Genomic DNA, 27,894 nt, shown 5'->3' with positions numbered 1-27,894 from the left:
CATTAGAAACAAAGAAAGGGAAAGGAAAAATGTTAAACACTATTTCTATTTGAAATGTCATTAAATGCATGGGCGTGAAAAATTGAAAAGTGTTCGTCGCTCAGTTGCGTCCGTCTCTTTGTGACCCATGGACTGTAGCTCGCCGGACTCCTCTGTCCATGGGACTCTCCAGGCAAGAACACTGGGGTGGGTAGCCATCCCTTTCTCCGGGGGCATCCTCGTGACCCAGGAATGGAAGCCGGGTCTCTCCCGGCATTGCGGGCAGATTCTTTACAATGTGAACCACACTTTCATTAGGCACGAAGCATGGTGAGGAATGAACCTGAGGAGAGATGTGCAGGTCTCCATCACAGACACTGTAAAACGAGACTGACTGTGAAGAGGACGTAAACGCAGACAGATTCATCCTGCTCAGACTGGAAGATGACGTTTATAAGACGCGAGTTTCCTCCCCAGTTTATCTGTGTTCGTGTCTTAGGGCTGTCGTGACGAAGGACCGAAGACTGAGGGGCTTTAAGAGCAGAATCAGCTCCCCCGCCGTCTGGAGGCTGGCTGTCCAGGACCCGGTGTGGGCAGGGCGGGTCCCTGGGGCTGTGGGAGGTCCGGGCCGTCCCCGCTCCCGCTCCTGCACCAGGCATTTCCTGACACATGCATGGTCTTCCTCCCAGCTCCACACAGTCCTGCCTTTGCGTGTGTCTGTCTCTGGGTGTAAACTTCCCCTTTGTACAGGACATCGGCCACACTGGGCGAGCGGAACCCGCGCTTCCCCTTAGCGGATTTTTCTACCAAGATCCTCTTTCCAAATGAGTTTGCCTCCGCAGGGTAGGACAGGAGGTCCCAGCAGAGGGCAGGCGGGAGGGATCGGCCCACAGGGGCACTGCAGTGGAGCAGGTACGGCCGCGGCTGGAATCCACCGTCCTCCCCGTATTCCGTGCGGCTGCAGCTCGTGCAGGGACCACAGACGGAGGTGCTGCCCCAGCCCCGCGGACTGACGGTCCAGGGAGGGAGGCCCCTGGCAGGTGAGGTGCCCCCACGCGGGACCCCCGACAGCTGCCCGCTCTGATTGCCTTTCTTGGGAAGCGTGGCCCCACCTGCGTCCAGCCCTTTCTGCCCCAGGACCTCGTTACAGAAGCTACCCGCCTTCATACCTCTCCTGCCCACTCGCCTCGCCTGGGAACAGCCCCACTGCTGACACAGAGCCTCTGTTCTCAGACTCCCAGCCCTGGCGCCCCAAGGACAGGACTTAGAGCAGCCTCCTGGGCCCTCAGCCCAGCCCCAGGCCCGTGCTTCCGCCAGCACCTCAGTGTGCACTGGCTTCGAAGTTGTGGCCCCAGCTCTGCAATGCCCCCAGCCCCAGGGGGCCCCCCATGCCCGGCCACTCAGCCCAGGCGTTAGGAGAGGAGACGGGCTCCTTCAGATTCTCTGTGGGGCCAATTCCCGAAGGAAGAATGCGAATGGTCCCTGGTCGGTCCAGACCCAGGGCCCCGTAGGTCCCAGCAACGCTGTGCTGTCTCCACGGAGTCCCAACCAGTCTGTGCAGGACACAGGCTTCTGTGGGCTCTGGACAAGTGGACGAGAGGAGGGCGGGGAGGACCCTGGGCTTAGAGTCCACCTGGGCATGGGCGTGGACGGGCCTGCAACTGGCCCAGCAGCGTCCTCACCATGGCAACCGCACCTCACACCGAGGCACCGGGCCACCGCAGGGGCACTGCGGCCACGGCAGGTCCTCAGAGGTTCTGCCTGGACGTGGTGGGTGCTCTGTGGGCTCGGCAGGGCGGGGAGCCTGGGGCCAGGTGCAGGGCTGGCCTCCTAGGCCCTCCTCCGAGAGGCCTGTCCGCCTCCAGGCCACGGTGAGGAAGTGAGGCTGTGCCCTTGACTGTCTCTGTCAGTGTGTTTGGCCCCCGGTCTTGGTGAGGACTTGGAGTCCCACCCTTAGGGAGGTGACATCACTTCACAAAGAGTTGGCCCGTGTTCCCTGGAGCCCAAGGCCTGTTCCCCAAAGGGGGCTGGACTGTGGCCACCCCCACCCCAGGGTCCCCAGTCTCAGGCTTTCTGCCTAAAACACATGTCATCTTACCCACATTGCTGAGCTGCTGAGAGCATCAGAAACACACGGTGTGGGGGTCTTCCTGGGCTCAGCCTCCCCGAGGCCCGGGCGCCCTGGACACCGCCGTGTGTCCTGAGACACCCAGGCACGGGATCCGGGGTCTGATGCTGAGTTCCGCTCAGTCACCACGAAGAGGGCCCTGTCTTCCTCTCATGCTGAGAATGAGGGGTCTCCCGGGCGGGCAGGCGGGATGCTGCCCTGCGCGTCGGCAACATCGCGTGCCCGCTGCCCTCTGCCCCCAGACGGGCTCCATTCCAGGGCATAATGGGCAGAAGGCGTTTCATTTTCCAACAAGCAGTTTAAAAACTGGAACACGGAAGCTGTGCTGGAACGGGGCTGAGAGAGAGCCCGGGCCACCAAGGAGTCTGGGTTTCATTTTATTTCCATGTAAGCATCTGAGTCGTCTGCCGACTGGATCTGTCTCTTCATCGGAGGAGTGGGAGGGATGGGGCGCTCTCCCCGGAGTCTCATGGTTCTCCTTAACGGCTTATGCTCTCCCATGGGCCGGAGCCACACGGCTCTGGTCAGGGCAGTCGGGGGGCGGCGGGAAGGACAGAGAGGGGGCCTTTCCTCCTGCTGAGACGACGCCCCACACACCCATTGTCTGCCTCCCCTGACGCTGTCACCTTGTCCGTCTCCTGTCACCACCAAGACGGCCAGTCTCGGGCAGGGGGCACCCGCGACCCTGCCTCTTCTGTGCTGTGCAGACAAAGGGCGTCTCTGACCTCTCAAGTCCCGACTTGAAGAAGCTGGGGCGCCTCCCTGTCGGGGACTTCACAGGCTCCCGCCAAGTCTAGACGTGCGCTGGGCCTTGGGTATACTGTCAGCTGTGCTGAGAGCCCGGCAGAAAGTAGAGCAAAATCCAGGGGGTGCGGCTGTGCACGCGTGCTAGTTGTGAACAACTCTTTGCAACTCCAAGGACTGCAGCCAGCCAGGCTCCTCCGTCCATGGGATTTCCCAGGAGAGGACGCTGGAGTGGGTTGCCATTTCTCCTCCAGGGGACCTTCCTGACTCAAGGATCGAACCCGAGTCTCCTGCTTGGCAGACGGGTTCTTTACCCCTGAGCCGCTCCCCAGGGAAGCCGAGACTACCTGGGAAGGGAGGATTAGCAGTGAGCAGGTGGCCCGGGGTGGCCAGCGGGGCGTCCTTACCAGGGGCTGAGAGCCGGGCAGAGCCCTCTCCCCACCCCCGCCCTGCTGCGGGGGTGGACTCAGGTCCAAAGAGTTCAGTCAGAAAGGGGAGGAGCAGGCAGCCTGGCACTCGGGAGACACGCCCCAGGGCCTGGGTCCCAGGCGGCTCGCCCCCGAGGCCAGGCGCCCCTAAGGGTAGCCCCCGTGGCTGAGCTCATCGGTGGCCCCTGTCCCCAGAGCTGGGTCCAAAAGTCTGTGTGATACTGTCCTTGGCCCATCTGGCGAGATGAGGGCCCAGCCACCAAGAGTCCCTGCCCCCACCCCACAGAGGAGCCCTTTGTCACCTGTGGATGGAGCTGCCTCAGAAAGCTCCGGGTTCCCTGGAACAGACACTGAGCTGCCGAGGACGAACTCACGTGTGTTTCTCATCATCACGGTTCTCAGAACATGAAGAATTAGAATTCCAACACTGCCTGGGGGAAGAGCGCACGCCTCCAGTGAGAAAACAGCATCTCACCCTGCAGACACCCACCCTGCCGCTGCCCTCCACTGCCGAAGTTCCCCCCAGCCGTCCCGCCCCCACCCACGCCCCTCCCTGCTCCGCCCGCCCCCGCCCCGCCCCCCGGCCCCCGCCCCCGCCCCCCCCGCCCCGCCCCCGCCCCTCCCGCCCCGCCCTCCCCGCCCCGCCCCTCCCCCGGCCCACGCCCCGCCCCGCCCCGCCCCGCCCTGTCCACGCCCACCCCTGCCGAGATTCTGCAACATTCACAGGAAAGGATGCAAACTGCATTCACGGTCGTCCTCATTCTCAGGATGGGCTGCAAGTCACAATTTTGGAAGCTGCTGTCCCCCGCCCCCTGGGAAGTGGGGCAGACAGGACGATGAGGGTCATGGACAGTCAAGTTTGGTCCCGGAGGGAGCACAGGCCAACCCTTTGCTAACAGAAGGAGGGGAGGAGACAGACGGGGAGTCAGAGAGACAGATAGACGGCCCCCTCCAGAAGGGACCGGCCCTCACCTCCAGGCCCTGGCAGAAGCGGCGGGCCAGGGCACCGGGGAGATGGAAGGGGTACGGGGAGGCCCAGCCTGCTCTCTGAGCGGGGTCCGGGGGGGGCACTGCCCCACCACGTGTCTGTTTCAGGAGAGGCTTCCGTGAGGCGCATCCCAGGCTGGATTCACACACGAGGCCTGAAGCCCCTCTTCTGGCCGTGTGTATGGAGAGGAAAGGGCTCGAGGTCCTCTCAGGCCCCGGACACTCGCCCCCCAGACCTCTGGCCGCCGCCCAGCCTCTGTTGGCCCACCTGCTGCAAGTCCCTGCGGCGGCCACATGCCTAGCTTCTCACTACCCGCAGCCCGGCTCCTCCAGGACCCTTGAGAAGAGAAGCCCCCTGGGTTTGCAGGGCTGGTGGAAAGAGAAAAGGGCTTCAAGCAAAACTATCACAGCAAGAAGGCTTACAGCCCTGTGTTACCCCGGCTCCAGATCTGGGTACAAAACCTTATAAAACCATTCTGCAAGAATGCTGCACCCTCGCTGGGGGTGAGCACCGCCCAGGCACAGAGTCAGCCGGGAGCTCAGTCTCCTTTGAACCAGGCACCACATGAAGGGTCCTGGGGAGGATAGGCCGGTTCCCAGGCAGCCGCCTCCAGGAACTGCATCCAGACCTGCTCCAGAAGGACCCCCGGGACCCCGCAGGAGTCACGGCATCGCCAGGCACAGGGCAGGATGCCCCAGAACCTTCTGGACTCCCCTCAGCCCTGCTGCCCACCTCGAGCCTGGCGGGAGAGGCCATGCGTGCGTCTCCCTCCCAGCTCCATCCTGGACAAGCCCCGTTGTCCACGTCTAAATCCATGCAAAGGCGGCCGTCAGCCTCAGGGGCCCGGGAGGCCGGGCTGCTGGACGCCCGCGAAGCTATCATGGATTTTACCCCTGTGTTTCACGCTGCGGAAGACGCCACCCACTTGTTCTGCCTGCGGTGCATCCACAGGCCTGCGAATATAATAACTTGAGAGGAAATTGAAGTAGTTAGTGCGAAGTGATGGGCATTTGAAGGAGACTCTCACTTGACCTGTGGGACTAATTTTTCAAACGCCATTTATTGTCTGACTCGAGCAGGCGGGCGTGCGTGAGGCCGCCTCGCAGGCTCCATCAGGAGACAGCCGAGGATTTGGGGGTTTGCAACCTCCCATTCAGCTGGGGACCCCCTGGCCCCTGTGTGACGCCTGCCGCTGGAGTGTCTCTTTTCCTCCCGGCAACAGTGGCCCCAGGCTACGCCAGCTCGGACGCGGAGGCAGGGGTGGGGGTGGGGGGAATCGGGGACTGGCTGTCGGCTTGCGGTCCGGGCGCTGCCTTCCGGGGTGCAGGACCACACGTGCCGCGCGGGTTGAACGTCTCTGTTACGAGGACCTTTCAAGATGGCATTGCTTGTTAGGCAGACAGTTAGACGCTGTAGCCCGAAGCAGTCTCAGTGGGGACATTCATCTTGGAAAGAGTGGAAAACTGACGCTTTCCCATTTCACTGCCAAGGAGAAAAGTGAGCTTGTCCGTCCGCCCCGGCACGGAAACCTCTGCCCTCGCCAGCATCCGCATCTTCATTAGACGGAGCGGGTGCTGGGGCTCCCGGACACGGGGCAGTCGGGCTGTGGGTGAGGTCAGCGCCTCCTTTAGGGGCTGGGGCGCGCGCTTCACCCGCAGCTGTTCGGAGGTCTCGCCGAGCCCACGCCCGCAGTTCTGGCTCCTGGCTCTTAATCCTCCCCGTCTCTTGTCATAACCGGTCATTTCAGGGTCTGCCCCACGCCCCTCCCACCACGCCTGCCGCTGGCGCCTTGAGGGCCGTCTCTCCCAGGATCACGTCCACCCCCTACCCCGCCCTCGTCTGTCCTGGGGGCGGGCCCCGCCCCTCACGCCCTGCACGCCCATCGCTCTGCCCCTCTCTCCTCTGAGCTGGCTCCCCAGCGCCTGGACCGCCCCCACCCCCACGCCCCCTAACCCACCGTGGGCCGCCTGTCCTGTGCTCATCCTCAACCTGTCCCTCCCGAGCCCCTTCTCCAAGGGGCTGTCCTGAGTGCACCGGTGACTCCACCACAGGCCGGGGCTCCACGCACCCTTCTGAATCAGTGGAATTAACTGGAACCAACCAGCTGCACGGTCTGGGTTGTGGCTTCCAAGGGCCGCGCGCCCTCCTGCGGGGTCTAAGGCTGAGACTGTATATCTGCATGCGACCCTGACTACGACCCCACCCACGTGGCACTTACCTGTTAGGTTCTAAAGCTCGTTCTAGTAGGAGGGTCCTATCAGTGACGTCCACAACAGCCCAGCGGGGCTCACAGGAGGCGCCCACAGGTCCCTGAGCCCCCGAGGATCCCTGCACACCCGGCGTCTGACACTGCCCTCCCCCTCCTGACCTCAGCGCCTCCCACGTCCTATCCCACCGGCCCCCTCCCGGGTCCTAAAAATGCCCAGAAGCCCCTGCTGTCTTCCCGCCGCTCCCAGAACCCTGTCCCTCTCGGCCCTTCCTGGACCCGTGTGGGTGCTGCCAGGAGGGCTCTCCTCATCCATCCGACCCCCAGGCTCACAGCGGGCATTTCCTACGTCACTGACGGATGGGTCTATACGGTCCAGGACAAAGCCACCGAGTTTTGGTCCAAACCAAGTGGCTCAGGATCAGGCCTTCCTGGCTAGCTGTGAGATCAGGCATCATCTCTCTAGCTCTCCATCCCCTCTCTGTAAAAGCGGGTGTGGGGATACGGTCAGGAGATGGACGGGCTCCAGGCTGGACATTTACAGCTAGCCTCCTGTTTGCATTTCCTGAGGCAAGGGAGAGGTGGGCTCCAGTCGAGGAGTTCACAACCAGCCTCCTGTGTTCCCTCCAAAATGGAAGCAACCACAGAAACCGGGTAAATACTCATTCTTCGCCTCTTGTAAACGTCTCAAAGTAACAATCACGGCAAGGGCAAAGGGGCAGAACCCTGTCCGAGTAAACACAGAGAGGTCTCTGCTCCCCAGTTTCTTTTAGGACAAGAGAGACAGCACACACGTGCAGAAAGGCTCCTTGGAGTCGAAAGTCAGAGGATAATTCCCCGCCATAATGCCTCTTGCTCTTCCCAGAAGCCTTTACTTCGAGATCCATCTTGGCAGAGGGATGGGTGTGCACCCCCCGGGTGGGTCCTGAGACAAAGTAACCAACAAAGGGGCAAAGCAAGATGATTGGCTTGAGGGAAGACAATGACCCAAAAAGCTGCCCTCTTATAAAGGATTTAAACTTCCCAAAGGCACGACTCTCTCTCTGAGCTTGCCAGTGCGCCTTTCCAGGGGTAATTTTATTTTCAATAAACTTCTTACTTTGCTCTGTACCTTCTGCCTCCTTGCCTGAATTTGTTCTTGCGAGGACCCAGGACCTCAGCCCTAACTGCTGGCCCCTGCGGTCTAGTGTTGAGGACTCTCGGTCCTGGAAACTAAGACTCTGCTTCCAGCTACTGCTGACTGCTGCTTGCTGCCAGCTGCCGTTCGCTGCCGTGTGCATCCGAGATCAGGGAGATCCATCCTAGTAATTCAGAGCAGCCTCTTAGGGTCAGTGGAGCTGGGAGGTGTGGAGGTCTTTCTGGACAGCAGAGGTAGGTCACTGCCCCCGGGCGAAGCACAGCTGACAGAGCACGGACGGTGGTGAGTGTCTGTCTAGACGAGTGAGGGGTGGGGGGGGCGGATGCGTTGGTGGGTGGATGGATGGATGGCTGAATGGATGGATGGCTGGATGGGTGGGTGGCTGTATGAGTGGATGGCTGGATGGATGGGTGGCTGTATGAGTGGATGGCTGGATGGGTGGATGGGTGGCTGTATGAATGGATGGCTGGATGGATGGGTGGCTGGATGGATGGGTGGCTCGCTGGATGGGTGGGTGGATGGGCAAATGGATGAATTGATGGATGGATAGATGGGTGGCTGGATGGGTGGCTGGATGGGTGGGTAGCTGGCTGGATGGATTGGTGGGTGCATGGATGCATTGGCGGGTGGATGGGTGGGTGGATGGATGGATAGATGGATGAGTGGATGGATGGATGGATGGTGGGTAGATAGAATGATGAATGATGGATGGATGGATGGATGGGTGGGTGGATGGATGGGTGGCTGGCTGGCTGGCTGGCTGGGTGGGTGGATGGATGGATGGAAGGATAGATAGATGGATGGATGGATGGATTGATGGATGGATGGGTGGATGAATGAATGGATCTATGGATGGATGGATGGATGGATAGATGATGGGTAGATAGAATGATGGATGGATGGATGGGTGGGTGGATGGATGGGTGGCTGGATGGATGGGTGGATGGACAGATGGATGGATGGTGGGTAGATAGAATGATGGATGGATGGATGGGTGGGTGGATGGTGGGTAGATGGATGGATGGATGAGTGGATGGATGGATGGGTGGATGGACAGATGGATGGATGGTGGGTAGACAGAATGATGGATGAATGATGGATGGATGGAAGAACGGAATGAATGGTGGATGGACAGATGGACATGCTTTGTGGGGATCCCCACCCAGAAGTGGGTCTGGCCTCTCAGTGACCACAGGTCACACAGTCAGACAATCGACAGTTACACAGAAGCTGCCCCTGGAGGAAGTGCTCGGGGACCACCGAGGGTGACACTCTCCCACCCTGTCCTGCCGCCTGAGGCCCAGTTCCCGGAGGTCAGTTCGGGGACAGCTCAGGGAGTGTCTCCTCTCCCACAGGCCCAGGCCGGGTGTCCAGAAACGTGCTCACCTCGTCTCCATCCAGGGAGTGGACGGCTCGCTGCAGAGTGGGCACGCCACACCTCCAGGGGCACCTGCGCATCCCTCGCCACTTGGAGCAGAAGGAATCTTAGAACTGGAAGGGAACTAGGCCTAGGGGACACCCATTTCTGTCCCTGCGTAATGCCGGGCATGCTGCGCTGTCCTGGGGGATCTTCGTTAGCAAAGGTGGTGGGCAGGATCAGCTCCAGGCAGCTGTGACCCCCTGGGTCCTCCGCCGGCCTACTCCCCGCAGGAGACGCAGCCCTCAAGGCGCCTGCTCCCGTGCACGTGGCCGCCAGGTGCCCGGGGTACAGGGGGTGCATGTGGTTGCCGCATCTGGGCAGCCATGTCTGTGTCCCTGTCCTGATGTCACCGAGGAAGCAGCGGTGTGCAGGCTTTCCTCCTGATGCCGCCCCCCTTAGTGCCTCTCGTGATGAAAGAGAGCATGACCCAGCAGTAGGACAGGAGCCCCCGCGAGGCAGCGTGGACAGGAAAAGAGACGCACAGGCCAGGCCAGGGACGTGGGCAGGGACGGCTGTGGGCACAGCCAGGGCCCAGGCAGAGAGCTGGTGAAGGGCGTGCCCTGACCTCCAGAGGCAGGAGCAGACCTCAGTACCCCGTCTCTCCAGCACACCCACCTGGGTCTCACTGGGAGGTCTTGGTTCCCTTCTGTGCCTTTGACCCTGTGAGCGGTCAGTGCCCTTGCCCTTGCGTGAGAGCCAGGATGGGAAGGTGCCCGACCCAGAGAGCTGGCTCCATCGACCAGGCACACGTGGGCAACGCAACACTCTTACAGTGAAAACATACAACAAGTGGTTCCGCATCAGAACACGCCAGGGTGAGTCCCCTGCAGATTTTGATATTTTGTACATAAATAAATATAAACACACACGGGGCTTCCCATGTGCTGCTAGTGAGCCTGCCTGCCAGTGCAGGAGACATAAGAGACCTGGGCTCCATCCCTGGGCCGGAAAGATCCCCTGGAGGAGGGCACGGCAACCCACTCCAGCGTTCTTAGCTGGAGAATCCCGTGGACAGAGGAGCCTGGCAGACTACGGCCCATAGGATCTCAAAGAGTCAGACACAGCTAAAGTGACTTAGCATGCATGCACGTGAACGCGGATCCCTTTGTGCCTCTTTAATAGGAAGCAATAATTATAATTAGCACTGAGGGTTTATTTTTGATATAACCCAGGGACTTTATATGACTTATCTTATATCCCAAACTCTAAAATGTTTATTTTAGCTGAGATAAGGAGAAACTTTCAGATTGTCATCTTTCTGTATTTCTTTTTTGTTGTTTTGGTTTGAAACAGAAGTGAGATCTCCCAGCGGTGTCTCCCCAGGGGGTGGGAGAGAGGCCATCCGCTCTCCAAAGCCTGTCCGCTCTCCGAAGCCCCACCCCCACCCCAGTGTCTAGGAAGCCCCCCAGCGGCATCCTGGGTGCTGGCAGGAGGAGGGGGTCAATGGCCAGCGTCCTGGGTCGAGGGCAGTGTCCTCAGCTGGTGATGAAACAGAGGGGCCAGCAGGGTGACTGCCTGGGGACAGGGGCTCCAAACATTGCCCCTGCCCGGCTGCCTCCGAGTTGCTCCTGATTGGGCCCCTGGGAGGGCAGGGAGGGCCAACCCCATCCACATACTCCACTAATCTACGCTAATCTGGAGCATGTGAGGTCAAGGGTTTTTTTTTTTCTTTTTTTTAACATCAGCTGTTTCAATATACACTCACCAGGCTACCTGCCTCCAGCTCTGCTGGGAGGAGAGGCGCAGAGTCTGCTAAACAAAGCAGGAGGCTGAACCGTGGGCAAAGGGGAGACAGGTGCCCAGCGCCTCTCAGCAAGCAGGCGGGCTGACCGGGAGCCCCCTCCTCCTGGGGCCCCTGCATCTGGAGCCCCCGAGGCCGGCCCTGCAGCACCACGGGCGGGACCTAAGGAGGGTGACCACGCGCTTTGCCGTGCAATCCCAGACGCTTGGCCCGGGGAAGACGTGGCCTGGGTGAGACTCAGGGGCAGCGGGAGGAGGCCAGCTAGAGCCACTCCGTGTTCCTCCCACTCACAGGCTGGCCCCCAGAAATGATGCCCACGCTGAAAGTGCAGACAAGCTCTCCCCGGTGCTCACCTTGCCCTCCAGCTCTGCAGGACAGACCACCCGTGCTTATGGAGGCGGACACAGAGCAGTGGCTGCGAGCTCACCACCAGCCTCCCGTCTCCCACGCCCCCTTGATCTGGTGGATGCTCCCAAGTTTCCCCGGGCACATGGCTGCCTAGCAAGCGGTGACCCAGGTGTGGCTGTGCGACTGTCTTGGCCCCCGTGAGCAGACGGGACGCACACCCCTTTGGGGTGATGGTCTTCAAACCAGTGGGCATGTAGTCCCTTGCCCTGTTCTTCCTTCCAGTCAAATGAATTGCAGATATGATGGCCGGAGCCAGAGTAGGCACCGTGGGCCCAGAGTCGGAAGCTACCTGTTGGGATGGTGGTCGCCCCACCAGCCCATCACTTCCTACCTTCTAGCTGCTTAGTGAGGGCTATTTGTTGCCCCCATTTAGATGGTGTAAGTCACATAGGTGGAAGGAACATGGATCCCTAAGAAGCTGGCAGGAGCTCAGGCTTCCGCTCTGATGTGTACTAGGGCCAGGCTGCAGACAGCACCCTCCGGTGGCAGCGCAAGGCCATTTCCAGCAGAGCCTGCTCTTTCCTCTCAGGCAGTTCGGGGACCCCAGCCCTCCGGCCCTGAGGAGAACCAGCTGACTCTCCTGGGCAGGCTTCCTCCCGGTGCTGATGCAGGAACCAGCTACTCCTCCTTCACAGCCCCAGGGTCTCAGAGCCCTCCGTCCCAGCCCAGCTCAGGGCACAGCATGGGAGAGACTAGGAACCAGAGCACAGCTAGCTTGGACCAGAGTGCCCTGTCCTTCTGATGCCCTTCATTTGGTAAGAACTGGCCTTGCACCCCAGTGCCCTGGGGGTGTGGGAGCCCACGGGCTCTTGGGGAGCCTTCTAGTCGTCATGGTTTTATCCGGAGAAAGGCTCCTCTGCATCCATGTCAGGACCATCGCTATGCCTCCTAAGATACCACTTGAGAGAAAGTGAGCAGAGCAGATGAAGGGCCGTGTGCTTCAGCCCTCAGTCCTGTCCTGACTCTCTGTGACCCCACGGACTGCACCCACCTGGTTCCTCTGTCCACGGGATTTGTGACCCCGTGAACTGTAGCCCGCCAGGCTCCTCTGTCCGTGGGATTCTCCAGGCAAGAATACTGGAGTGTGTTGCCCTTTCCCCTCCGGGGGTTCTTCCTGACTCAGAGATCAGACCCGCGTCTCCTGGGTCTCCTGCGTTGATAGGCTGGGTCTCTACCTGCTGAGCCACCAAGGAAGCTGAAGGATCATAAGCTTTTCCTAAAATGACAAAAAAAGAAAAAACCTTGCAGATACAAGAACTGGACAAGAGGAGAGAACTTTCAGATGCAAATGAGACAGTTCCCAGGGTGTACGTGAGTCCGAGCACCTGTGGGGGTGCTGACCCCCCACGCGGAGTCACGGGAAGAGTGGAATCAGAGAGAACCACGAAATGGGAAAATACTGGCACTTCTGGTCACGTGAAATCTAAGAAGAAAGAAATTCTTGACTTTGAACAGAAGAGAAAATTACATAATGGTTATTATTAGATTAATGGCTGTTCCCACACCCAGTTAGTAAATGTTGAATACATATTTAAAAAGCAATTAGAAGGGTCCCCATGATACTGCAGTCTGGCTCGGCCCAGGTAATGATCTTGAACCTGGGGGCCCGCAGCCCGCGCCCTCCCCCGTCCTAACCACGGGGCGCTCCACGGGGACCGCCTTCAGCGCCCCCACAGCAGAGCGGAGGGCTGCCGCACCCGGCTGCCTTGTCTTCCCTCCGCCACTCATTCCCCCCCACTATCCCCCCACCAGCTCGGCCCCTGCACTCCCCCTGAGGGCCTTCAGCGTGCCTGTGTCCTCCTCACCGCCCCCGGGCTTGTGGGGCTCCGGCCACGCTCAGCGCCGCCCCCCACTGCGGGCCCCGCCCCTGCCTGTGACCTTGGGTAGATCAGCTCAAGGACAACACGGGACCCACTCAGCGCTCCAGCTTGGCGAGTGAACATTCCATAAACGGGAGCCTAAGGGCGGCACATCCCTCCTTCCGACCTGGCCTTGGGCCTTGGAGATTCTAAGTCTCAGCATAGCGCTGGGACGGGGGGACAACTCAGGCTGACCCGAGGTGACGCCCGTGGGGCGGGGAGCCCACGCCTGGTGATGACTGAGCTTCTGTGTCGGAGCTCCTCCGGCTGACGCACAAATGTCCGTGAGCTGGGGGCTTTCGGGGGTTCATCCTCTCACGGTCAGGGGTCCAGAGTCTGGAAGCAACGTGCCTACAGGGTCGTGCTCCCTCCTGGCTCTGGGCCGGGACCCTTCCTTGTGCCGATTTAAAAAACAGTCACAACCTGAACGTTGAGAGTTGTGTTTTATTTGGTGGGAAATTTTTGGACTTCAAGGCCGGGAGACAGCATCTCAAAGTAACCTTGAGAAATTGCTCTTAGGAGACGGGCTGGGGGTGGGGGGGAAGAGCGGGTTACATAGACAGGGCAGGTAGTCTGAACATCAAGAGATCCCTGTTGGCTAAAGGAAACCACGTGTATCAAGGTAAGGGACTTAGCGCTTCCCTATGAATGGGAGGACACAAGGGTCTGGGCTCCCTGAAATAATCCTTTCATGTCCTTCCAATCCTTTCATATCTCGGAGCCAGAATCCTGAGTTTTGTTCACATCCTGGGCAACCTTGGGCTCACCGTAGGGAGTGGTTGCCATCCCGTGGCTTTTCGAGCACAGGTAACTTTCTCCTTCCTGAGTGCCCTGAAGGGCTGGAATCACTGATGACTGTGACATCCTTGTTTACGGATAGGACGGAAGCGCTCCATTTCTCACCGGGCTCTCCCGAAGCTGCTGGTGGCGCCAGGGGCCCCGGACTCGCGGCCGCCTCGCCTGTCTCTTCCTCTGTCTTCATGTGGCCCCCTCCCTGCTGCGTGTCTGAGTCTCAAAATCTCCCTTTTTTCCCCTTATAAAGACACCTCTCATTGGATTTAGGGCCTATCCTAAATCCTGATGCTAAATCTCAGCCTGATGCTTAATTTCACCTGTGAAGACCCTTTATCCAAATCACGTCACATTCAACGTTCTCGAGGGTTAGGACCTGGCATATCTTCTGGGGCCACCACTGAGCCCACCTTACCCGCAGGTGTGGGCCCCTACAAGCAGGTGCGTGCCCAGCCTCTGCTTTTGAGAGTAGAAGATGCCCCTTCCTTTCTCCCCTTCCCTCAGCATCCCAACAATGGAGGCCAGCCTCTCACCCCAGAAACCTGCCCGAGCCCCCAGATCTTTTCTCTCGTCTCAGAGCTCCCCACGGCCATGCCCGCTGCTGCACCAGCTGCCCCACGCCTCCTCCCTGGCAGGTCTGCCCTCCTCAACCCGGATCAGAGCCCCCACTACACAGGACATCTAGCCTCAAGGCTCAGAAGTACACGCGGCGTCAAAACCAGACCCGCAAAGGAGCGGGGTGTAGGGACAGTGGGGCAGAGTCTGCAACAGGAAGGGGAGGCACGGGCAGTCCATAGCCTCCACGGGGCACGAGCCGCAGCTGGGAGCATCGTGGGAGAGCCTGACCAGGGCCCGTTAGCCCGCTCTGCCCCGAGGGCTTGATTGGATGAGGTTTTTGGTTTGGCTTCGCTGGATATTGTGGTTTTTTCCATTATTTCATTGTGCAAATTCCTCGTGGAGTCAGCAGAATCCGGAGGTAAACCGAGCAGCCACTGTGAAGTATGAAAAATTACCCTCAACGAACACAGTCAAACTGTTTGCTTATGGGACCAGCGCGCGGAAATGAGGCCTTGGGGCTGGCAGACTGGCCGCTGGCAGCCTGGCCGGGAGCGGTCACCTTCCCGGAGCCGAGTCGCGGCTCCCTGACTCCAGCGGTGGGCGGGATGTCCTGGCTCCCACAGGGCCCACGCCGCACCATTCCCTGTACCACTGAAGCAGCTCCCGGGTGCGGGCAGGGCGACGGGGCGGGAAACACGTCCGTCATGCATATTCATTCGCCAGGCGACTGTTGACTCCCACCCCTCACGGGGCTCCCCAACGTGGGGCCTTAAATCTGGGCAGGCTGAGAACAGAGGCAGGCCTCTGGGGGCCGTGTTTGCTGTGCTGAGGGGATGCTCAGGCGCCCGCTGGACCTGCTCTGGATGATCTCAGCACAGAGTCCCCAGTCCTCCCTGGGTTAGCGGTCCTCCCCCTGGCTACGTGGCAGGATCCCCCGAGGGCTGTGACTGACATCGCCACTGACTGATGTCTGGACCAACTAAATCAGGACGTGCAGGTGGAGCCTGGGTGTCCACCTCCTCCCACACTCCTGGGGCTTCAGGAGCAGCTGCAGCTGAGAAGCGTGCTGCTGGGCAGAGTGCTGGTTCAGTCTTAGAGGAGGCTGGAGGGGCCTTCAGCATTAGAGCACGTGCCTGGAGTGGGGAGGAAGGCCTTGCACGCCCAGAGGCTTCCTCTGACTGGCGTGGGGGCTGCCTGGACATGCAGATGCCTCTTCAGTATCGTTGGTGCTGGAAGAAAGAGGGGTGAGTCGGTGGAAGGAAGGATGGACAGATGACAGATGAGTGGATGGACGGGTGAGTGGACAGAAGATGGTTGAGTGGATGGGTAGGTGGATGGAAGAGTGGATGGGTGGGTTGATGATGAGTGGATGGACGGGTGGATGGTTGGGTGAGTGGGTGGATGGATGGTTGGGTGAGTGGGTGGATGGGTGGACGGGTGGATCGTTGGGTGAGTGGGTGGATGGATGGTTGGGTGAGTGGGTGGATGGGTGGGTGGATGATGGAAGAGTGGATGTGTGGGTGGATGGGCGGATGGTTGGGTGAGTGGGTGGATGGGTGGGTGGGTGGATGGCTGGGTGAGTGGGTGGATGGATGGATGGTTGAGTGGATGGGTAGGTGGATGGATGAGTGGGTGGATGGGTGGGTGGGTGGATGGCTGGGTGAGTGGGTGGATGGATGGATGGTTGAGTGGATAGGTAGGTGGATGGATGAGTGGATGTGTGGGTGGACGGGTGGATGGTTGGGTGAGTGGGTGGATGGATGGGTGGATGAGTGGGTGGATGGGTGGACGGGTGGATCGTTGGGTAAGTGGGTGGGTGGATGGGTGGATGAGTGGGTGGATGGGTGGTTGGGTGAGTGGGTGGATGGATGGTTGGGTGAGTGGGTGGATGGGTGGGTGGATGATGGAAGAGTGGATGTGTGGGTGGACGGGCGGATGGGTGGACAGATAGGTGGATGGGTGGGTGGATGGATGGAAGACGGAAGATGGGAAATAAACGATAGTCACCCTCTGCTAGAGGACTGTTGAGAAGCATAAGACAGAATTCCTTACCTTACAATACATTATAACACCTTAACTTTTAAGGATCTGTGAAATCTATGGCTCACAGAGGCAGCAGGGGACGCCGCGGTTGGTTTGCAGAAAGGGGAGGCTGATGACCCCCCACTGGGCAGGCGTGTGCTGCTGGCCTGGGACCTGGACCGACCCACAGAAGCCCCCTCCCATCTCCCTCATCCTGACCACTGTCCCCGCCCTGCCCCCACAGTCCTGAGGAAGACCCCGCACTCACAGATGCTTGACTGCTGGCTCGAGCTTGTGCAGCCAGGAGATGGAGGGACTGGACCCGAGCTGCATCCGTGTCTGGATGCAGGACCAGCGTTCCGAACACAGGGGACAAGGGCCCAGGGCTTGGCGGGTGTGAAGAGGCAGAGAAAGGGTGAAACCCTTCCGGGCCCCACAAGCACTAGGGGAGGTGGCATCTGAGCAGGGTAAGTGAGCCCCTGCCCGGGGGAAACGAGGACACATCCTGAGAAACGAGGCAGAAGCGGGCAGCCGCCCCGCCCCGCCCCGCCCCGCCCCGGAGTCCTGGCCACTGCTCCTCGGGGCCTTCCGGCGGACGGAGCTGGAGCCCTTGGGGCTTCTTAAATAAATGTGGTTATGTTATACATCATTTGAATACACATTTCTCGCCTTACGCTTTTTTGCTAGTGACTTATTACTTACCGTGTATATTTATTTTAGACTATGGAAAAGATGTTAGACCAAAAGCAAATTTGAGCAATTTTCTTATTCAGGTTCAAAATGGGTTGTAGAGCAGCAGAGACAACTCGCAACACACCAACAACACGCTTGGCCCAGGAACTGCTAGTGCAGGGCGGTTCGGGAAGCGTGGTGAAGGAGCTGAGAGTCCGGATGAGGAGCGCAGCAGCCGGCCGTCGGAAGCCGACAGTGCCCGACTGAGAGCCAACGTCGGCGCTGATTCTCCTGTAGCTGCACGAGAAGCTGGCCACTGTGTGGTCCCCGGGCATTCGAAGCATGATGGAAAGGTGAAAAAGCAAAGTGGGTGCCTCGTGAGCCGACCGAAAACCAAAACATCATCGTTTTGAAGCAATGTCTTCTCTTTCTCTACAAAACACCAAAGAAAACATTTCTCAATCGGATCCTGACGTGCAACAAAACGTGGCCACTGGTGGCAACCAGCTCAGCGGTTGGATGGAGAGGAAGCTCCAAAGCGCTTCCCAAAGCCACGCTTGCACCAAGGCCATGGGCACTGTTTGGTGGTCTGCTGCCCGTCTGATCCCTACCGCTCTCTGCACCCCAGGGAAACTGTTACATCTGAGAAGTACGCTCAGTAAGCCGATGAGACGCACTGAAAACCGCGATGCCTGCAGCAGGCATTGGTCCACAGCGGGGGCGCAGTTCTTTCCCACGACAGTGCCCAATCACACATCGCACAGCAATGCTTCAGGAGCTGAGTGAATTGGGCTACGACGTTTTGCCTCATCCACCATATTCACATGACCTCTCACCAACCGACTACCACTTCTTCAAGCCCCTCAACAACCTTTTGCAGGGAAAACACTTCCGCAACCAGCAGGAGGCAGACAGTGCTTTCCTAGAGTTCATCAGGTCTCAAGGCGAGGATTTGTACACTACAGGATAAATTTATTTCTCGTTGGCAAGAATGTGTTGATTATAACGGTTCCTATGTTGATTAATAAAGATATGTTTGGGCCTAGTTACAGTGATTTAAAAGTCATGATCTGAAACCACAGGTAGGCTTGCACCAACCTGGAGAGAAGAGCTGGCAGACCAAGCCCAGGCTCCACTCTGACCCTCAGGCTCTTCGTCTGCAAAGCAGAGAAGACACTGACTCTCCGTGCAGCAGTCCCCTCAGAAAGCAGATCCCTTCCTGGAAGGGGTCGGGACACACACTCCTCTCCTCCCAGGACCCCCGGCTCGCTCCTGGACCAGCATTAGAGAGGAAGGGAGGGTTTACAGCAAGGAGACTGTCCTGTAGGTTACAGTTCTGCTTCATGTCAGGGTGCATTGGTGCAAACCCGCAGGACGTCCAACACCAGGAGAGAACTGCGATGTGAGCCGTGGGCTTTGGGTGATGATGACGTGGCAATGGAGGCTTGCCAGCTGTAAGAAGTATCCCATCTGGAGGCGGATGTCGATAGTGGGGGAGGCTGGGCCTGCAGGTGGAGGCGTACATGGGAATTGTGTGTACCTTCCACTTGATTTTGGCTTAAACCTAAAACTGCTCTAAAAAGTAAAGTCTTAATTACAAAAAAGAGGATGAAGGGCAGGAGGAGAAGGGAGACTGGCAGGGCAGGTGGGTTCGCCATCCCCAGCCTCTCCCCCTCCAGGAGGCAGTGAGGCGAGTTGCCAGCAGGCACGAAGCCGCAGCAGGGACCCAGCCCAGGGAGCCAGGAGGGAACACACACTGGGCTCCTGTCCCCACATCCAGCCATGCCAGCTGGTCCCCAAGACCACCAGCTACATTTCCAGGCTGAGCTGATCAAATAAGCTCCTGGCATTTGTGCATAAATCTCCAGGATGAGAATGCCAACGCGGGTCTGATTCTGAGTGTGGTTTCTGTAGCACTGATAATGACTCCGTAAATCTGCAAAGTATGTACCTTTAATCTGGCATAATTAGATGCTGACTTATTTGCAAATGAAATGTTTAAAACCAGCAAAGCTGCTGCACTGTCCCAAGGCTGAATCTCTGGAAGCAGGTCTTGGCTGAGCATCTTCTCCACCTGCCCCTCCTCCGTGACGGCTGGTGGAGGAACAGGAGCGCGGATGGGAGGCCTGAGGCCCCGCTCTGGGGTGTGTCACCTTCAGCTTTGGCAAGGGCACTTGCTCTGGTGGGGGCGGCAGCAGGCGGCTCAGCTGCCGCCCCCCCCCCCCGCCCCAAGTAGTGCTCCAGGCAGGCAGGTGCTCAGGGGACGGGAGTGAAGTGTCTCAGAAGGTGATGCTTGGAGCACCCTTGCTGGGATGAAGGGTTGTGAGAGCAGAGGATAAGTAAGTGCTGGGCTCCTTTCAATCCTCCTGTCCCTTCCCCAGAGGGACGGCGGGGAGCAGGGAAGGGCCCGACAGAAGTGCAAGGCGGAGCCGCGTCAGCGGGGGACATGCTGGGTCCGGGTCCAGGCCCATCGGCACGTTTCCCTGGACAGTGTTTGTGGATGGAGGGTACGTGAGTGTGTGTGTGTGTGAGAGAGAGAGACACGCTGTCGTGTGCAGGTTTTGTGTGAATCTGTGCAGGTGTGTGTACCTGTGTGCAGGTGAGTGTGTCAGTGTGCAGGTGAGTATCTGTGCAGGTGTGTGCAGGTGTGTCAGTGTGCAGGTGAGTGTCTGTGCAGGTGTGTGCAGGTGAGTGTGTCTGTGCAGGTAAGTGTGTCTGTGCAGGTAAGTGTGTCTGTGTGCAGATGAGTGTGTCAGTGTGCAGGTGAGTATCTGTGCAGGTGTGTGCAGGTGTGTGTGTCAGTGTGCAGATGAGTATCTGTGTGCAGGTAAGTGTGTCTGTGTGCAGTTGAGTGTGTCTGTGTGCAGGTGAGTGTGTCTGTGTGCAGGTGAGTATCTGTGTGCAGGTGTGTGTCACCGTGTACAGGTGTGTGCAGGTGTGTGTCTGGATCTGTATGCAGGTGGGTGTGTGTCAGTGTGCAGGTGAGTATGTGAAGGTGAGTGTGTCTGTGTGTAGGTGAGTGTGTCTGTGTGCAGGTGAGTGTGTCTGTGTGCAGGTGAGTATCTGTGTGCAGGTGAGTGTGTCTGTGTGCAGGTGAGTATCTGTGTGCAGGTGAGTATCTGTGTGCAGGTGAGTGTGTATGTGTGCAGTTGAGTGTGTCTGTGTGCAGGCGAGTGTGTCTGTGTGCAGGTGAGTATCTGTGTGCAGGTGAGTATCTGTGTGCAGGTGAGTGTGTATGTGTGCAGTTGAGTGTGTCTGTGTGCAGGCGAGTGTGTCTGTGTGCAGGTGAGTATCTGTGTGCAGGTGAGTATCTGTGTGCAGGTGTGTGTCACCGTGTACAGGTGTGTGCAGGTGTGTGTCTGGATCTGTATGCAGGTGGGTGTGTGTCAGTGTGCAGGTGAGTATGTGAAGGTGAGTGTGTCTGTGTGTAGGTGAGTGTGTCTGTGTGCAGGTGAGTGTGTCAGTGTGCAGATGAGTATCTGTGTGCAGGTCAGTATCTGTGTGCAGGTGTATGTCACCGTGTACCGATGTGTGCAGGGGTGTGTCTGTGAGCAGTGAGTGTGTGTTCAGGGAACTGGCCCCAGGAAGCCTGATTGCACCTGTCCAGGTGACACATGATTAGCTGCATCGTCCAGCAGTCACTCACCTTTGAGTGCAAGCTCCCAGCCAGACTCTGTCAGGCAGAGCCCACAGGTGCCAATAGTCAGTGGAGGCTGACGGCGGGCTGTCTGTGGTGTGAAAGGGCTGTGTCAGTGACAAAGGTCCTCCTTCAGCGGCATCACTGGAGCATTTACAGTGAAAAATTATGGTCCTGATACTGGCCTTAAAAGCCGTATTAACACTAAAAACAGTAACTGCAGCTGATTCACTACAACAGAGATAACACTAGTGCAGCCACTGGCCAATCCAGGTAAATGGTACGTGTGTGTTCACTGTACTGTTCTTGCAACTATTCACTAAGTGTGACGCAGTTTCAATATTAATATATTAAGTGGTGAAAATGATTTCACAGAGAAACAGAACGCGTGAAAGTTGGATGTGGTTTTCACGTCCGGGACATGTTTGTGACCACACAGAACAGAAAAACAGACTCCGAATCCCAACGGCAAATGACCGGCCCGGTAATCGGTACAACTAGTAGGAAAACATCAGTGCATACACAGAGGGTGTAAGTGATCCAATTAGAGGCTCACCGTGGAAGACATATGCACTGTTTTACACCAAGACACACAGATTACAAATCCCTTTAGGCACTCCAGAAATACCATGTGTGCAAGCATTAACAACGGAGCAGACTCCAGAAGAACCGCCCAGAAGCTGAAGGATCCGTACTGTGCAGATCATCCTTTTGGCCAAAGAACAATAAAATCAGAGGCTATTGATTTTGAAGTATCATTGAAGCCTAAACAACACTGAACTCGGTGTGAGTGTGTGTGTGTGTGTGTGTGTGTGTGTGTGAGTCACTCAGTCGTGTCCGACTCTCTGTGACCCAGTGGACTGCAGCTCGTCAGGTTCCTCTGTCCGTGGAACTGCCCAGCCCAGAAGCCTGGAGTGGGTCGCGAGCTCTTTCTCCAGCGTGAATTTTAGTACTGGTAGTTTTTAGTTGCTAAGTTGTGTTGACCCCGCAGACTGTAGCCCGCCAGGTTCCTCTGTCCATGGGAGTCTCCAAGCAAAGACACTGAAGTGGGTTGCCATTTCTTTCTCCATGGAACTCAGTAAATGTGGGTAAAAACACAACCAGGTTGAAGTTACAAAGAATTTCCAATGAAACTTTGCATTCCCTTCTGGGGCATGGCTAGAGCATAATTAGGAATTTGATTTTAAATATAGTTATCAAGGGGCTTCCTGGTGGCTCCAGGATGAAGCATCTGGCTGCCACTGCAGGAGACACAGGTTCAATCCCTGATTCAGGAAGATCCCACGTGCCGCGGAGCAACGAAGCCCGTGGACACAACTACGGAGCCTGCGTTCTAGAGCCTGGGGGCTGAAACGACTGAAGCCCGCGCGCCCGAGAGCCGTGCTCCTCAACAAGAGAAGCCCCCGCAGTGGGCGCCCACACGCTGCAACTCGAGAGAGGCCCTGCTCGCCGTAACCAGGGAAAGGACAAGTGTAGCAACAAAGAGCCAGCACACCCAAAAATAAACAAATAAACTTAAACAAACAAATTAACATGCGGACCGGGGGGACGGAAGCTAAGGCTTCAAGTCAGGAGGTCAGGGAAAAAACCAAAGCTAGTGTCCCTCCCTTCCTCTGCCTTGAAGGAAAGAAGGGAATAATAAGACAGCCCAGCCAGCAGCAGCACTGAGCCCAGAAAGAGGAAAAAGCAAAGGCCGGATGTCTGCAGGTACGTATAAAGCAGGGAACGTTGGTCAAGACTGAAGGTGAGAAAAAGGTGAGAAGCAACGAAACTCAGAAGCAGAGGGGGTGACTGACCCATCACAGGAGCCTCCCGTCCTCCTCGCTTCCCGCTGCTCGGAGCTCCTGCTCGCCGCAGCTCCGCACCGCGCCACGCAAAACTGAGGGAACCAGGAGCCTTCTGCCCCCGCCAGGCGAAAGGGTGCCACGGCTGTCCAGATCCAGAGAAGTAAGGGGGATGTGGAGTCTAAAGCTGGACGTGGCAGAGGCCTTTACACCTTGGTCATCACAGACAAAGAGAAGGCGGAGACGCTGATGCGGTCCCTGCCTCCCGCTTTTGCAGAGAAGGAGCTGACATGAACCAGGCACACTGATTTGAACTGCATTAAAATATTTTAAATTCTCAAAAAAAAAAAAAAAAAAAACAAGCACAAAGAAGGTAACATGATACTTCTCCAAAAAGCTCCATGTTAATGAGTTGGAAAGCATAGATAAAATATATATATTTTTGGAAAATCTGAAAAAGCCAAACTTGAACCAAGGAGAAAGGAAGGTTTGACTAGGAGAGGGGTCACTAAAGTCACCCCAAGGGGAGGCTCCGGGCCTGGCGTGGCAGTCAAGGTTAATATCCACAGTGAAGGGCATTCTTCACCCTTGCCAGGAAAATAAGCTAATAACCAGCTTTGGAGCTTCACTTGGTTTCCAGACTGGACAATTGCATTGTGAGGTAATACCATTTTAAGCCTGTTTTATTTATAATCATAGATGCAAAAGTGTAAACAAATTTTACTGAAATTCATGTCCATGTTGGAAAAAACTATCCAATATGCTTATGATTTCCCCTTGAATGTGAGCATGTCTCAAGACTAGTAAATCTAACCATGAGATTCCACCAATTCAATGGATTAAAACATAAGATTTATGTGACTACAAGGAGAGATGTCAGTTCAGTTCAGTTCAGTCGCTCAGTCATGTCCAACTCTGTGCGACCCCATGAATCGCAGCACGCCAGGCCTCCCTGTCCATCACCATCTCCCGGGGTTCACTCAGACTCACGTCCATACAGTCAGTGATGCCATCCAGCCATCTCATCCTCTGTTGTCCCCTTCTCCTCCTGCCCCCAATCCCTCCCAGCATCACAGTCTTTTCCAATGAGTCAACTCTTCTCGTGAGGTGGCCAAAGTACTGGAGTTTCAGCTTTAGCATCATTCCTTCCAAAGAAATCCCAGGGTTGATCTCCTTCAGAGTGGACTGGTTGGATCTCCTTGCAGTCCAAGGGACTCTCAAGAGTCTTCTCCAACACCACAGTTCAAAAGCATCAATTCTTTGGCACTCAGCTTTCTTCATGGTCCAACTCTCACATCCATACATGACCACAGGAAAAACCATAGCCCTGACTAGACGGACCTTAGTCGGCAAAGTAATGTCTCTGCTTTTGAATATACTATCTAGGTTGGTCATAACTTTTCTTCCAAGGAGTAAGTGTCTTTTAATTTCATGGCTGCAGTCACCATCTGCAGTGATTTTTTGGAGCCCCCCAAAATAAAGTCTGACACTGTTTCTACTGTTTCCTCATCTATTTCCCATGAAGTGATGGGACCAGATGCCATGATCTTAGTTTTCTGAATGTTGAGCTTTAAGCCAACTTTTTCACTCTCCTCTTTCACTTTCATCAAGAGGCTTTTTAACTCTTCACTTTCTGCCATAAGGGTGGTGTCATCTGCATATCTGAGGTTATTGATATTTCTCCCAGCAATCTTGATTCCAGCTTGTGCTTCTTCCAGCCCAGTGTTTCTCATGATGTACTCTGCATAGAAGTTAAATAAGCAGGGTGACAATATACAGCCTTGACGTACTCCTTTTCCTATTTGGAATCAGTCTGTTGTCCCATGTCCAGTTCTAACTGTTGCTTCCTGACCTGCATACAGATTTCTCAAGAGGCAGGTTAGGTGGTCTGGTATTCCCATCTCTTTCAGAATTTTCCAGTTTCTTGTGATCCACACAGTCAAAGGCTTTGGCATAGTCCATAAAGCAGAAATAGATGTTTTTCTGGAACTCTCTTGCTTTTTCCACGATCCAGCAGATGTTGGCAATTTGATCTTTGGTTCCTCTGCCTTTTCTGAAACCAGCTTGAACATCAGGGAGTTTACGGTTCTCGTATTGCTGAAGTCTGGCTTGGAGAATTTTGAGCATTACTTTACTAGCATGTGAGATGAGTGCAATTGTGCGGTAGTTTGAGCATTTTTTGGCATTGCCTTTCTTTGGAATTGGAATGAAAACTGACCTTTTCCAGTCCTGTGGCCACTGCTGAGTTTTCCAAACTTGCTGGCATATTGAGTGCAGCACTTTCACAGCATCATCTTTCAGGATTTGAAACAGCTCAACTGGAATTCCATCACCTCCACTAGCCTTGTTCATAGTGATGCTTTTTAAGGCCCACTTGACTTCACGTTCCAGGGTGTCTGGCTCTAGATTAGTGATCACACCATCATGATTATCCGGGTCGTGAAGATCTTTTTTGTTTAGTTCTTCTGTGTATTCTTGCCACCTCTTCTTAATATCTTCTGCTTCTGTTAGGTCCAGACCATTTCTGTCCTTTATTTTTGCCCATCTTGGCATGAAATGTTCCCTTGGTATCTCTGATTTTCTTGAAGAGATCTCTAGTCTTTCCCATTCTGTTGTTTTCCTCTGTTTCTTTGCATTGATCGTGAGCATGTCTCAAGACTAGAAAATCTAACCATGAGATTGCACCAATTCAATGGGTGAAAACATAAGATTTATGTGACTACAAGCAGAGATGTAGAAAAATGTTTAGGGTAAAAAAAAAAACAAAAACCCAACACTGCTCATATTAAAAAAAAAAAAAATCTATCAGAAGATTAGTAACTAAAGGGAATTCTCTTGGTTAAGACCGTATAATAAAACCCTATGGTAAATACTATGTTTAAAAGAAATTGAAAATGGATTTCCAGTTAAATCAGACTAAAGAGAAAGTTTGCTCATTAGCATAACCACTGCTTGTGGCATCAGAGAGCTTGGCCATGGACAGATGGGTGTGAAATAAAGTGGTTCTTATAAAGAGATGACCATAGAAATCCAAACAGCAACAGAGATGAAAGCCTAGCACTAATCAGAGGACTTGGAAGGCTTCTCAGATGCAAGGTCAGCTTCGCATCATTTAGCTGTGGACCTCAGTGGGAGCAACACCCAACTGCAGTGTTGATCCTAAAAAGAAGTCTAATTTACTAAAATGACAACCCATTTTAGATAAACTAGTCCAACAAAGAACACACAAGATCTTTTTGAAGGTTTTTTTAAAGATTTCATTAAAGTGTATAAAATACACCCAACATGGTCTTGTTCAAAATTTCATGTCGCGTATTTGGAGATGAGAGTCTACAAAATAGTTCCAAATCATTCCAAAATACACGTGAAATCTGTACAACTCTTATCAACTCTAGTCAATGCTAATAAAAGAACTGCCAGCGCAGGCAACTTGCCTAAGGGGTGTTCTGACTTATGAAAAAGTTACACAAATAATTAAATGGACAAAAGCCGAGCGGCTGGACAGAGGAATGGGCGGCTGAGGCCAGGAAGAGAGGACAGGTCAGGTCTGGATGTGGATGGGCCCCTGGCATAGCGTAGAAGTGGAGACTGATGGCTGATGACCACTTGAAAAGTTCTCAGCCACAGGAAACGTCCAGCAGGCGCTGAAATGAGAAAGACAGAAAATGCTGAGTAAGGCTAAGCAGCAAAGAGACCGTTCCTACAGGATGGATGAGACTGCGAACTGGGACAAAGACCTTAAAAAATAAAAATAAAGCCTACAAAGGCTACAGTTGGGGCCAGCCCATGACTCAGCAATTCTAGACCTTAGAGATACAGTCGGCAGAAATGCATGCATTGGAGGCAGGAAAAGATGTTGATCCTTGGATCTGCCTCAGGGTCCAACATGGCTGCTGGTGCTCCACCCATCACAGTAACTTTCCCAGTAGAAAGGGACTTTCCATAATCCTACACTACATTCCTGTTACCACTTTACTGGCCAGAACCCAGTCATCTGGGCTTGACTATCTGCAAAGTAGGCTGGGGGTGTAGCCCCATAAAGGAGTGCAGGGCAATCCTACATAAAACCACAAATCTGTGGAAGGTTGTCCAGTTGCTCAGTCCTGTCATTCTCTTTGTGACCCCATGGACTGCAACACGCCAGGTTTTCCCGTTCTTCACCATCTCCCAGAGTTTGTTCAGCTTCAGCATCAGTCCTTCCAATGAATATTCAAGACTGATTTCCTTCAGGATGGCCTGGTTGGATCTCCTTGCAGTCCAAGGGAATTTCAAGAGTCTTCTCCAGCACCATAGTCTGAAGGCATCAATTCTTAGGCGCCTTCTCCATCCAGCCTTCCTTCCTTCCTCCCATGCACGCTTATGTCCACTTGTCCAAAATGCTCTGTCCTTTCAATGCCCTTGAAGTTACAAGTTGATCCTGCTTCCTGGAAAGACTTATCGCCCAACATTCCTTTTGTGAACTCCTACTTTACCCTCAAAACCCACCTCACAGAGTCCTTAATTTTTCCTCTACGTACACAGCCGTCCCCCAACTAGAATGGGACTTTCTCAAGGGCAGGTACCAGTCTACTGGGCCTGAATCTCTCCTGTGGGGCACACGTGGATACAGTCTGATAGTGGTTGAATTAATAAGTGTTTACTTTCTAAAGTGTAAGCCTTCCCTTTTTGCCAGGGAATTTCTGGCTTTGATGTCAGTGGGATGAAATGCAGTTGCCATTTCCTGTGAGTGGGTTCCCGTGGTCTCAGCAAGTCCCCCCTCCTTTCCAGGATGCCCCAGTCCACTCTGCTTTCTGCGTCCTGGTGGGGCTTCCCGGGGTGGGGCTGGTCTCCTGGGAGGGAGGACAAACCCGCCTCCTTCCTAATAGGGTGCCCGTGCCTCTCAAGCATCTTCCAGGGAAATCACCCCTAATCTCAGAAACAAAGTCCAGTGCTGGTGACCGGGGGGGGGGGGGGGGGGGGTTGGTTGCCAGGGGCTGCTGGGCAGCTCTCTCTCTCCTGAGACCCCCGGGACATCCCAGCCAGGCTGCCTCTGCAGGGGATGCAGCTTGGGGGGCTACGGTACCTGAACCCAGGAGAGTCTAGATGGAGGCATGTGCTCTAAGTGGGAAATGCACCCCGGATTTCAGAGACACTACAAAAAAGCCAGACTAGATCATGCACCAGATTTTAAATTGGGTACATATTGAAATGATAATGTTGGATAATTGGAGTTGAAATGATAATAATTGGATAATTAGATTAAATGAAAGAGATGATTAAAATATAAATATTTCACCTGTTTCCCCTCACTGAGTGTGACCAGTAGAAAATTTTATTTTATTTTATTTTATTTTTTTTCAGTTTTTTATTTTTTAAATTTTAAAATCTTTAATTCTTACATGCGTTCCCAA

The sequence above is a fragment of the Ovis aries genome, chromosome 3 (genome assembly GCF_016772045.2).
Source record: "Ovis aries strain OAR_USU_Benz2616 breed Rambouillet chromosome 3, ARS-UI_Ramb_v3.0, whole genome shotgun sequence".
Lineage (NCBI taxonomy): Eukaryota > Metazoa > Chordata > Mammalia > Artiodactyla > Bovidae > Ovis > Ovis aries.
The sequence above is the reverse complement of the archived record's forward strand: the minus strand, read 5'-3'. Positions refer to the sequence as shown.